This window comes from Miscanthus floridulus, chromosome 12 (genome assembly GCF_019320115.1).
Source record: "Miscanthus floridulus cultivar M001 chromosome 12, ASM1932011v1, whole genome shotgun sequence".
NCBI lineage: Eukaryota > Viridiplantae > Streptophyta > Magnoliopsida > Poales > Poaceae > Miscanthus > Miscanthus floridulus.
The window spans coordinates 24,390,942-24,404,537 of NC_089591.1; positions in this window are offsets into that span (position 1 = coordinate 24,390,942).

A 13,596-nucleotide genomic window follows, 5' to 3' on the forward strand; every position below is an offset into this window, starting at 1 on the left:
CCTTATATACTCTAGAGGGGTAGGGTTATAAGGAAAGTATCCTATTTGGTACTATACAATATGTTGTGGTGCACATCGACCAGTGCCGTGCACGCCTTGATCTTGTGGGCTAGGCCACCTCTGAGGGTGCAGCCCATGTCTTGTCTTGTGGATACTGGGGGTCATACCCCCACAAACATCATGAACTTCTTCAAGAGTACCACTTACCAAATTCCAAACTCTATAAGCCTTACTTGTAGTGGTGTATCCAAGCAAGAATCCTTCATCACATTTCTTCTCAAATTTGCTCAATGTTGACGGTCATTAACATCAACTATAAACCATCAATATAACTTGCATATGTACTTAATTCCATCACCAAACATAGGTCCAGGGGTTTAAACAAATAAATTTTATGAGTTTTGGTGAATCTATGTTTGTAGGAGGATTTAATCAAAAAACTATCAAGGTGGACCTATTCGTCAAAGTAAATACGATTATTCACGATGGTACCAACTTGGGAAGATTCCAGAAGACTCCACCAAAGATAGAGCCCACCTATCACTAAGATAGGCTGGCTGGCCCCACCACTAGGCCAGCTAGCCTATGGGTCCACATGTCGATCTCTCCTTTCTACGTCAGTTCTCCACCACCTCCTAGATTGCATCTATGCTATCCTTTTAAGTTGGTTTGATCCGAGGGTCTAGAATTGATGCTACCCCCTATATATAGCAGCCCCTATGCCCCTCCCTAGAGCCATCCTAAAACCCTAATTCATATCCTCCTCATCAAGATCAAAGCCAGTTATCAAAAGTAGATTAGTCCTCCATAGGATCTAGTCTTGTATTAGAAATAGAGAGATAGAGTGTGAGGGAATAGTTTGGAGGAAGTACCAGCCTGTTGGTGCTCTCTCTACGGCTTGTACCCTAGGCGGAATCTGGTTCTTCATGAGCTTGCATCTGAAATTTCTCTGGTAACCAACTTCAAATTAAAGTAAGTAATTTGTTTATACTGTTCTTCAGGTTTGCGCCTCTTTTTTAGTACTTTAATCCTTATCAATCCTAGGTTAAAGTAGTATTCATAGTGTAAGCATGGTGCTTAGACTCAGTTACTTGTAGATGCACTCTACATTCTAGATCGATGGTAGCTTGCGAGGGTGACTCTTATAGCCTCGTTGAGTCCTCTGTAGTCCACCTCCCATTTGTAGGCCTAGCAGAATTTAGTTACTTTAGGAAACATGCTCTACTTGTGTTTCCCTTAGTAATATCCCCAGAATTGAACAATAGAAGACATAACTTACTGAAGTTAGAACTAGAAGACCTTAGTAATCTCCTTTATACTCCTATTATCATAAGTCTTGTTGCTACTCTGGGTCAACTTAGACATCGTTAATCTCACATGTTTCCCTATGCATGTGATACTTGGAATATTTTCAGGTGAAAGCTACAGCGATATCCATGAGCTTGTAGATTTATTTGTGTGCATTAATAAATACCGACAAGCTTTCTGGTGCCATTGCCGAGGAGACGGTTGCTAAGATAACTCTGAACCTAGCTTAACCTTGTATCTTTATTCTTTTATCTTTTATTCTTTAATTCTTTTTACTATGGATTTGGAATCCACACCTATATATCAATATGCCAAACCTATGAGCGCATGCCTAGAGCCACTAAAATCTACAGAGCCTATGCTAACACCTAGCTATGAGCTATGCCCATGTTTTATAAAAATGATTTAGAAACAATCCTTGTTGGGAGAAGCTGATGAAAACCCATACTCACACCTATGGGAGTTTGGACAGAACTATGCATGCTTGCATATCGCTAGCATGTCTGACGAGACCTTAAGATGGAAGTTGTTTCTGTTCTCTTTGACAGGAAGAGCTAAACAATAGTATAGTCAAACCATAGGAAGTATGAAAGGAGGTTGGGAAACGTTATGCACTAAATTTTGCCTAGCTTTCTTTCCCATCTCTAGAGTTGTCAACCTTCGATCTGAGGTTCTATCTTTTAAACAAAAAGAACAAGAATCTCTTGGCACAACATGGGCTCATTTTAATGACCTCATCACCACTAGCCCTGACCTTGCCATTTAAGACCCTATACTTATTCAACATTTTTATATGGGTCTTAGCAAGGATTCCATGAAATCCCTTAATGCGGCCACTAGAGGAGCTTTTCTTCATTTGTCTGCTAGTAAGGCAAGGATTATCCTTGATAAAATTATTGGACGCATTCCCTACACTAGCATTCATGATAAACTCCTTGAGGAAGAGAAGGAATCATCTCCCAAACAAGAAGAGGAAGTTTTGATAGCCAATCACAACCACTCCAATCCCATGATTTAGCTATCAATCCTGAACCAACAATACCCCAAAATCCTCCAATGGAAGAAAAAATTCCACCTATGGAAATCCCTTTTGAAATTAAGGTTGATCTTTTTATGCTAATTTTGGGAAAAGCTTAAACTTTCTATTACATAAGAGGCCTTTGAGTGAATATAATTCAAATCCTCTCAAGAAGGGATCTCTTAAGACGCATCCTTATTCCCATGTAGGACATTGGGAAGAACTCAAGGGTGGCATGTCAAGTGATGCTATAGAAGGAGAGCCAAGTCATTTAGAAGCTAATCCTATCTTTTCCCCTTCTATGCCCACGCTAGATGTCTCATATGAACCCATCTCTAAACCCATCCTTAACCCCAATGTTTCCCTTTATGCTCTTTTTCCTGAGTCTCATGATGATCCTAGAAATCCAATAAGACAACCAAAGCATAGAAATCATGAAGGATCTATGGAAGACCAAGAAGAGCAACAACAATGGCTAGAGGATATTAAGAATTCATATGTCATTGAATGGATGGACAAGGACGAAGGCTAAAGGGTAGCACCCAAACCAGATTTCGATCCAATAGGTGAGCTTAAATCAATCTCCTTAATAAACATGACTCATAGAAGTTTAGAGGAGGTGTAACAACCTGAGTTTGTTGCAACCTAGGCAACCATTTTGACTAGCACCACCGTTCAAGCCAAGGTAAAGTGGCATTTCATGTCACCATCGCCGCTAAGGCCATGGTGCGCCACAGACCTCAAGCTCGCCCATGGCCAGCCATAACCCATCCACCTCTGACCTCTCTCTCCCTCATCTAGTCATCATCGTAGGGTCTAGATGCTAAGGTCGAAGCCAGTTTAATTATTACCGCCGCCACCACACCGGAATGCGCAACCGCGCCATGCACAGTCCACCATGGCCACATGCATGAGCTCGCCACCGCCTGACATCACATGCTGCCTTTAGGTCCCTCTAGTGCCTGTTACCATGTTGTCTAGAACTTCTGTATCTTCCCCAAAGATAGAGACCTCCCTTTGGCTATCGTATTGTTGGAATGGTGACCTCACCGCCGTGTGCTATGCACCGCCATGCTACCATGCATGTGGCCAGATCACACCGCCACTCCACCGTGACCTTGACCTAACCCTAGAGCTCCGCTAGGACCTCCTAACGCTGTAGCCATGCTCGCCTGGCCGTATCATCACGGAGACGACGAGCCCACCATAGAGCACCTCTGTCATGCCACCATTATCGCTAGGCTAGGTAGCTCTAGTGATCCACTAGGCTAACCAAGGGTATCAATCAATGCACAAGGTTATGGGGAACACAATGCCGGTGACCTCACCGTCGGTGACCTCATCGTCAATGAATTTGCCTCTGGTCAAGCCATGCCCCTACTCTGTGTGTATGTCACATAGGGTCACATTGACCATGGGCCCCCACTGTCAGTGCCTCTGGGTGCATTGGACCGGGTGCACCTAGCTGCCGGGCCCGATTTAAAATTTGATTTTCTTTATTAATTTTCACAGATTTGAATGCAAACTTTAAAAAATTGATACCTTGAGTTAGGAGTGTCCAAATTAGGTGAACTAAATTTTGTTAGATTCATCATGAAGTGTACAATTTTATAAAAATATGAAACCTACTGTTTGGGATATTTTTCTAGGATAATTAAATTGAGCTAAATAAGTGCTTTTAAATTTGCTTCCATCTTGTAAAATGCATATCTTGAGCTAGGGAAGTGCAAAAATTATGATTCTAATTTTGCTAGTATTGTGTTGACATGCTATAGCTAGGAAAAATGCTGAACCTAGAGTAGGCATACTTGGAATATGGTCTTTCTATTTCATCTTAATCAATTGCTAGTTTTTATTAATTCAACTAGATGGCTGCATGTGTAGTTTCTGTTGTGGTGACAATTTCATGATGATAATGATCGTTTCTTTGAAACTTGTTAATAAAAAAGTTGTAGATAACTTACCCATATATCTTGTCCTAAAATTTCATAATTATAGGCTAAATGGTTTAAGATTTATAGCTTCTAGAAGTTTGCTTTCAGATTTGCTTAGTCTCTGGATAGGTCTGAAAGATTGAATTGCTTGACCTAGATAGCTACTGAATCACCTTAAGATGATTAAAATAAAGTTGTAGGAAATTTTATAATATTTCCACAAAGTCCACAACCATATTGTTTGGATGTGTATAACTCCTAGTTAGGGTCAAAACAAGTGGTTGCTGTCTTGCAGTCTAGAAAATGTTTTAAATAGGTGTTTGTTTAATTACTAAAGAAGAGATATGCACCTACTCAGTAAAAGAAAATTTATCTTGTTATCCCTTTAATACATTACTAATAAGGACACTATGAGTATGCACTTTATCATATCATATCATCCATGTCATTATCTATGCATCCATGATATCTTATTTCATGCTCATACATATATGATCGCCCCGAAGGAGTGACCCTACTAGAATTCGAAGAAGAGGCGGAGGAGAATTCAGGAGACACCATAGCCAATAGCTCCCGAAGGTGAGGAGCCAGCTACTGAGGAACTTCTAGAGTGCCCTAACCACCGACCCACTTCTTTCTTGAAAGGCAAGCCTCGGAGCATTATAAGTCTCCTATGTTTTATAAAATATCACTTAAGTCCTTTATATTTGATGCATTAGGTTATAAGAGTTGATTGGAAACACTTGATGCATAGAACTACCTTGTCTACAAATATACCTTGAATCCTATGTAGGTCCAGGATCGAATAACTGCTTAGCAATGCTTAGCTCGGGTGATTTCCTATCACCTACTGAGATATAGGTGGACACTGAACCACGGTTGGCTATATTTTCTATCATGTAAAAGAACCATGGGATGTTGTAAATCAAGGCTGGACAGAGTCTATGTTGTAGGTTGACTCATGTGATTCCATCTACGTCGATTAAGGACCGCATTGTTGTTGGTCCCCGGTCATTTTGAACGCATGCCTCTCACTTAGCTAGTCGGATAACTCATTCCAACTTCAAAGCCAAGTAGCTCAACTCAGGACAGGCCTCATTCTGTTAGAGTGCACATAGTGGAGGTAGTAAGGATGTGTGGGGAACCGGTGTGAGGACAAGGGCAGATTAGAGTCCTGGTCGACCTAGCATCGGTAGTGTCCCTGATTATGCGGTGCTGATCGAACCCACAAATTGGACCCATGTTGTACCAAAGGTGACCTAAGGTGACCGTTGATCTGGTCTACCTAGGTTTGTGTTAGGAATACTGCCCAGCTAGTTGCAATCGATTGAAATCAGCCGTCTCTCTCGGATAGTGTGAAACTTGACTGAGCTTCCTTCTATCATAGTGATAATGGAAAGTGGAATGGTTCTGAGAATGATATAATAAATTGCTATGGTTACTATTGTTCTATCACTACTAATATACCACATGTTTGGCATAGGCTAGTTGCTAATCTAGAGATGAATAGCTATAATTAACTTGATGACCAAATTATAAAATATATAGCTGAATTAGTGGATTTTTATGCAAATTGTTGTCAAGCTAGCTCCACTTATAAAGCCTTGCATCATCCATGGAATCACTTTAAGTCTAGCTGAGTACCTTCTTGTACTCAGGATTTATTTCCCACTTGCAGATAACAAAGTCTTTCACGGCTATTGTAAGAATTGCTTCTATCCCGCTGTGGACAAGGAGTAGGCGCCGGGCAAGGCGCTTCTATTTATATATCTAATCTATGATGCTTTTGTGGGTTGTGATCATGGACTGGTAAGTATTTGAAAATGGTGTGAGGTGTTGGTTTAAAAACTACTTTGCTTCCGCTACTACTTTATTTGAACTTGGTTTGTAATAACTTTAATCATACTCTGATGTATGGCAATGTATTTGTGAACTCTATGTAACATGTGGCATGTATGTTGAATCATGTACGATCTTGGTTGTATGTTGGTGATGAATCGAGACCCTTCGTGGTACTTGATGGACTACCGGATTTATATGGGCTCAAATATGATAGTGCGACTGCTTGCGGGCTGTCACTATACTTGTGCTCTTATAAATTAGATAGTTTTGTTACAGTTGGTATCAGAGCAATATTCAACATTATTGCCATATGTGTATTTAAAACAAAGGTTTAAGTTTTCCAAAACCAGTTTTTGGTAACTTATAGTTATATATATAGGTGTTCAAATCTGAAATTTGAATCTAAAGTATTCCAGTGATCATTTCTTTTATGCCTAGTAAAGGATTTTAGGTGGCTAAATAAGTACTAACATGGGGGATTTTGTTTTCTTCATCCATACGATGTGCTATTATGTGGATGCCATTCACTTGACTGGTAATATATGGATCAAATGCCTCTACACCCAAGGTAAGATGATGAGTGGCATGACCACAAGTTGTGAGCGTGCGGTCTAAGGGGAGAGGTAGCTTTGATACTAAAGTATATATATGTCTCATATATATACGGAGGTATTTAATTATGGGTTAGCTTTGATACGGCTATATATGCATATTTATATGTATATATAGGACATATTTAGTTTCGGGTAGCTTTGATATGGAAGTATATATATATGGGTATATATATGGAAGTATTTAGTATTCAACCTAGAGACCAGATTTTCATTTCTATATTTATATAATTATGGGGCTGGGCTGAAATGAAATTCTTGTGTAGGTACACTAACAATGAAATGTGTAGCCCGACTAGTTATGTTTATATATGAGAGAATGTATGTATGCCACCGTGTATGTCGCTAGAAGTTTCAATTTTCCTAAGTTTGTGAGGACGTATGGAACGTGCATTCATCATGATAAATCATACATTACATACTTGCATTGTTCCTTCCCTTATAAGTTTCTTATTCGGTTAAGTAACTCTTTTCTATTATAACATTGTTCTCATGAGAGTTGCACCATTTTTACTACAGATGGCAGCCTATTACCCACCGAAAGAGAACAAGGCGTTCTTGGGTATCTTTGGTACACCTGCCTTGCTCTAGAGAGTGTTGTATTTTGTGGGGTACATAGAGCCATCCCAATCCTTTTGGACACAATGGCATGTGCAGGGGAACCATGGTTTGAGGTGCAAGTGTCCATCCTAGCTTGTATATGGGCACCACTAGTACTAGGGCTAGAAAGCAGAGTCTGAGGGAAGAACCCCTTGGGAAGGCACTCAAGTGGTAGCCTTTGAGATCCTGAGCAGACTTTGTCAGCAGCATGGTGATTCACTCACCAATAGTGCAACAAGATCTATTCCTTAGGTGGATCCAGCTATGGTAGTTTGGAAGCAGCATGACCGTGTTTCTATGGTGCAAGGACTGTGACAAGTGGGCACAAAGCTCGAGTCCTGCTATGTGTGCTATGTTTCTTGTCCTGCAGATGTTTCATGCCTGAGAAGACGCCCACTATTTCTGGCAAGAGTCTTATAACATCTGTGTATACAAGCTCATGGAAGCTAGGGAAGTATAGTGAAGGCTGAAGAAGCATGTGCGTAAGCACAAGAAGATAGCTAGGAAGGCTCTTTGGGACACTGATGAAGCTCATACAATGTTGGGAGCCCTCTAGACTCAGATGGAGAATGCTGTTGCGGATAGGAATGCAGCACAGGTAGAGACGTAGATCGCTCATGCTCAGAGGGTGTAGGCCATCCAATAGAGTGATGAGGCCTACTATCTTGTAGAGGCTAAAGAGGAGTCTAGGAATAGGACTATGGTTCTAGCTGGGTGGCTAGAGAATGACTACCATCAAAGGGAGATGAAGTACCGATGTCAGATTTAGGAGCAACTGGAACACCATTGTGGAACTTTAGCATGATGTTCATCACCTCAACATCATCATTAATCCTATTCCTCCCCCTAGTAGCTATGGAAGAAGAAGAGGAAGATCTAGAAATGTTCATGGGAGATGACGGTTTGAAAGAGAAAGAGGAAGAACAACTTGTGCCTAGTGGACAATGATGAGGCAAATGATATGTCTGGTGTTGACAATGACCACTTTGAGGCATAACTCAACTATAGTGCTTAGCTACATGCGATAGCTCCATATCTTTTTTGATCTTTTATGTAATGGACATGTGATTTAAGTTTCGATCTTCAAATGTATCATGAATGTAATATTGGAACCTTGCATTTTGGTCCACTATGGGTCAAACTCTAATGAAATTCTAGTTTTGTTTTACTAGTAAAATGTGACATGTGCGCGAATGTATTACGAGTACGATAAGTGATCAAATTGGTGATGTCATGTTGTGAGAATGAATTATTGTGCCTCTGCTTTATTGTATGAATTTAGCTTCTCTCCAGTAAATTTAGTTTGGCATGATTACACAATTCTTCTGCAATTTCATGACATCAGCCAATAATCACTTATTGTTGCAATTTTGTAGATGATTCGCACTTATGCTAGGGCAGGTACGAGCCAAGGTGGCAATGATGGTGACCTACCACCACCACCGCCACCCTCCATGAATGATTTTTTCACGCAATTCTTGGGGAATCAACGAGCAATGGAATAAACACTACACCTCATTGCGTAGAATACTACCCATGCCCACCAGCAAAATTAGGGGCCAGAACCCAATCAATACAGTACATTCAAGGACTTTCTGGAGACTAAGCCTCCTATCTTTAAAGAGGTAGAAGAACCGCTCTAGGCTGATGAGTGGTTGAACACTATTGAACAAAAGTTCTATCGGTTGAGGGTCACCAAAATGATGAAGTCCAAGTATGCATCGCATCAACTATAGGGGACTCATTATTTGTTTGCCTTGCCTATTGGAGCAAATGTTACCTAGGAGCAATTCAAGATAGCCTTTAGGGGGCATCATATACTATCGATGAAATCTGGTCGGCAGTCTACCGAGTAGTATACCCACGGTAGTAGATGAATCGATGGAAGCGCGCATAATAGGAACTAGATGGTGACACAAGGAGTAGAGACAGCGATTTAGACAGGTTTGGGCCATCTGATTGACGTAATACCCTACGTCCTGTGTCTTTGTTGGATTGTATTGAATATGAGATGAATTCGAGGGGGTCCCTACCCACCTTATATAGTCTGGGGGGTAGGGTTACTAGTCGGTTTAGGCTTAGATCTATTTAGTTATATAGTAAGTATTTACAAGGAATACGATATCTATCATATCCGAAAAGATCTTCCTTCATCATCAAGATGTCTTCTGATTGCCTTGTGGTGCACATCGACTAGAACTCGGCACCATAGGCCTTGATCTTATGGGCTAGACCTCCCCTTATGGTGTAGCCCATGTCCATTGTTGTGGGTACCTAGGGTTGTACCCCCCACAGCTAGTCCCCGAGCACCTTGTATCTGCTGAGCAATGTTGTCTTGAGCAAGTCCGAGTAGTTTAACTTGGAGTCAGCCAGCAAATCTAGCAATTCGAACAGTTTAACTAGTAATCCAATCAATAGAACAAAGTGCCAACCAGTTTAACTAGTAATCCCACTGGTGGAAATTGAAGCCAGCCAATTTATTAGGTGACATGATCTCGGACTTAGCCAAGTAAGGCTTGCTAGAAGGATGTAAGGAGCTCATGTTTAAAATTTAAAAATTCTCCACCTTAGGTGAAGTGTACACACTTAGGCTTCGTTGGCGAAGTGAGATGATCATCATTCTTGACTTATGCAAAGAGGATATTAGTACTGATATATGTGCCACAAGGTGTAATATATACGTTGTAGTCCCCAAGCCTGACAGTAGGTGAAGAAGACACCTGGTGTCAGGATCAAAGAATTTCAACGATCACTTAGTCAGTATATGTGATAGAACCGCCTAATTTATACAAGATCAAGTATGGCTGTCCTCGCTAACATGTTGACATGCACATACTTTCACTTACATAAACCTGGTAGTCCACCAAGTGTCATGGAGGACCTTGGTAAATTAACATCACAACCAAGATCACATGATTAAGCAAATACATATCACATACGCAGAGTTGCAGCAGAAATAATATTACAAATGGGTTCACAAATAACAGTACAAGTTTGGGTTTCAAAACTGATTAGTGAAAACAACATAGCTTTCAAATGATTACATTAATATAAGTTCCAAATACATTGCTAGCATAAGTGACATCCCCAGATAAAAGCATATGGATGAGAAATAAATATAGAGTCACCGAGCCCACCGTGAAACGACCCCGATTTCCACGAAGGGAAATCCATAGCATCGAAGTGTAATAAGACCGCTGTAGATCATATTACCCAGATTCCAGTCGAATATCACATCCATACAATGATAATATCAGAGTGCAAATAGTGCGGAATTACATAAATTATTACATCACCGCATTGGCGGAATCAAAAGTAGCATTCATTCAGAATAGCTTGAAGATAAGATTGCCAAACTCGAGCGTAGGCATGAACCCCTCATCCGTCAAACTCCTCGGAGCTAAACTCCTCAGCAAAACCTGTGTGCCAAAATTTATCAGTATGATTTGTACTGGCCACTCCCAACCCTATGAGCATTGCTTTGTGGAAATTGGATGCAAGTTGGACATAGTCAAGGGAACCTATAAAGTTGGGGTTTCCTATGCATTAGCATATCAAGTAAATAATAATAGTTTGTCAAGTTTTAACACCATTCCCACACGCATTCCACTCCATTCCCTTTTTTGAGCCAGGTTTCGATCCTGGGACCGATATACCACCATCTCCATCATCCTCGTACCATACCATCGCTCAGTCGACAGGCCAACTCCCTCTCGGCATCGTCTCAAGGTCCGTAGCCCCTGGCTACGACTGACACTCTCTCATGGGGGAAGAAGAGAAGGACTCATCTCTCTATCTAGTTTAAGCAAAACCCTAGGAAAGGTCCATAGCCGACGAGTCGGCACATGTATTGATCGATCAACCATACACTCTGCAGAGGTTTTACATAACCACAAGATCCACCTTCCTCGCTGACCATCGTCAACTGGGCTGATTCTAGCCGCTTGCTAGCCTAGGATAATGCCACTCTACCATTCAACCCTGGTACACCCCAAGTCTAGTCTGGGGTGGCTGAAACTGTGAGTCATGAGCTGGGTCCACAAGGTCTCCATGAAGTCTTGAAAGGGTGTGGGGGAAATCCTCCGCACCCCATACCTCCCTCGCACTGCCCGCTATCAACCTAGCAGTAGTGGCAATATCCTACCAAGTAGTTTGGTCGTCCCGCACCATATAGGGCGAGTGGTATGTAAGGCTTCCTGGTGAATCTGAGTACTAGTAAGTCCTTAGGGGTGACCAAGCCTAGAATGTCTCCATCAGGGTTTCCATTTACCGTGCCACTATAGCACATCCATCCCAGGCTCCACCCGTCATAGGTTCACACCCAGGTCCACCTCATATACCATTTACCCACCATAGGTATCCATTTCTAGGGGTGCCCAGGTAGCACCCCACGGCAAGACTTGCCCCAGGCTCGTCGTATACTCCAACTTGGTCGACACAACCCTCACCCTCCACACACCGAAGTCACACACGCAGCACTCTCCCCATGGTCCAGTTAACACCAGTGTCCACCACGCACGTAGTATAAGCATAGTAGAAGTATATGTAATGAAATATATAGCAGTAAGTGTGTGTCTAGCCTATTTGTAGGGTATGCAGGGGTAAGGTTGCATCAAGGTAAAGGCTTTCAAGCAAGCATACTACCATGCAAGTCCTATTATAATACGACTATAGCTATAAAGTAAAGCAATAGCAGTTCTACATTAGCCATGCATAATAGGTGCTATGAGATTGGGTGGGATGTGGCACCTTCAGTGTAGTCGTCTCCGTACTCCTCACGGTACTCATGATCCTCGTCTATCTGTTTCTCCTCTGAGTCTGCAAATGATCACATTATAGTCGCATTAGCGACGTCTATAGAATAGCACAAAGGAACAATGAATATTCAAAAGAGCCAAATGCACTCAAACATGGGTTCATTGCATAGAGCTTGATTTTAGATGAATTTTGGTCCTAGTTTCGTATTTTTCTGAGGTCATATGAATTAGTTATGAATTTCTGAAGTTTAAATCTATTTCTGAAATGGAAAAAGGCTGATTAATCCTGGGCTGACATGTGTCATGCTGTGGTTGGTCCATGTGGCTTGCTGACGTCAGCATGACGTCAGCATCACAGTTCCGAGTTGACAGGTGGGGCCCAACTGACGTCAGCATGACATCATCAACGTCGTCCACACCAACAAGTGGGGCCAAAGGCTATTGGGTCACTGATAGGTGGGTCCGATCAATGTCAACGACGGTCAACATCGAGTCAACTGGTCAATAGTCAGGGTCACTGACATGTGGGGCCTGGCTGCTGACGTCAGCAGTTGATGTCAACGTGACTGTCAGCATGACATCACCCTAGCTGCGTGGGCTGCTGACATGTGGGTCCCGTGTGATGTCAGCATGATGTCAGCGCCTATCGTGTGGGTCCAAAGTGTCCGTGTCACTAACATGTGGGGCCAGGTCAATGGTCAACACGGCCGGGTCTCAAACGGGCTTCGGGTTGGGCCGGTCTGGGCCGGGCCGGGCCAAACACTGTGACGCTGCCATGTCATGGTCGTGGGCTCTTATTGGGCTTTGTCCATAGCACGGCTCACACCATGTGGCTCACGGTGGACCAGCGCTCATGGTCCATGGACCTATGGCAGGGCGCATGGTGGACCAAGTCCACTGTCTCTTCTCCTTGGCTCGGCTCACGTGCACCGAGCTCACGCATGGGTGGCCGGCAAGGGGGTTTTCCCCTGTTTTTCTCCCATGGTGGTGCTCCTACTGGCGGTGAGCTAGCTGTGAGTCCCTACGGTGGTGCTGGTGTCTAGTTGGGGAGGGGAAAAACTTCCCCGGGCCATGGCGACTGCGTCGGTGGGGTCAAAGTGGCGGCCAGAGCTTCCCAAGGTGCTGGCCACGGTGAGCGGTGACTTGAGCTCCACCGGCGTGCGAGAATGGCATGGGGCTACGGCATAGGCTGGTTCTGTGGTGCGCGTGGGTGACACAACGCACTAGCGGGCATGTTGGGTAGGTCGAGGGGTCCTCTAGGGCCTCTGGTGGCTTTGGCCATGGCGGCGCCTTTCCGAGCACGACGACGGCATCAGTGAGGTGGCTACGGTCATGGTGAAATGTCTCGGTAGGGCGTGTATGCTTCTACGGATGCGTGGGGACGCAGAGGGGATGTCCAGGTTCAAGGCGAGGCTATGGGTTCTCCTGTGGCCGGTAGGGCTTCCCGGCGGCCACGGTGAACGGTGACAACAGCGAGGCGCGCGGGTCACTATGAGGCTCCAGCAAGGTGGTCATGGCGTGGTCAC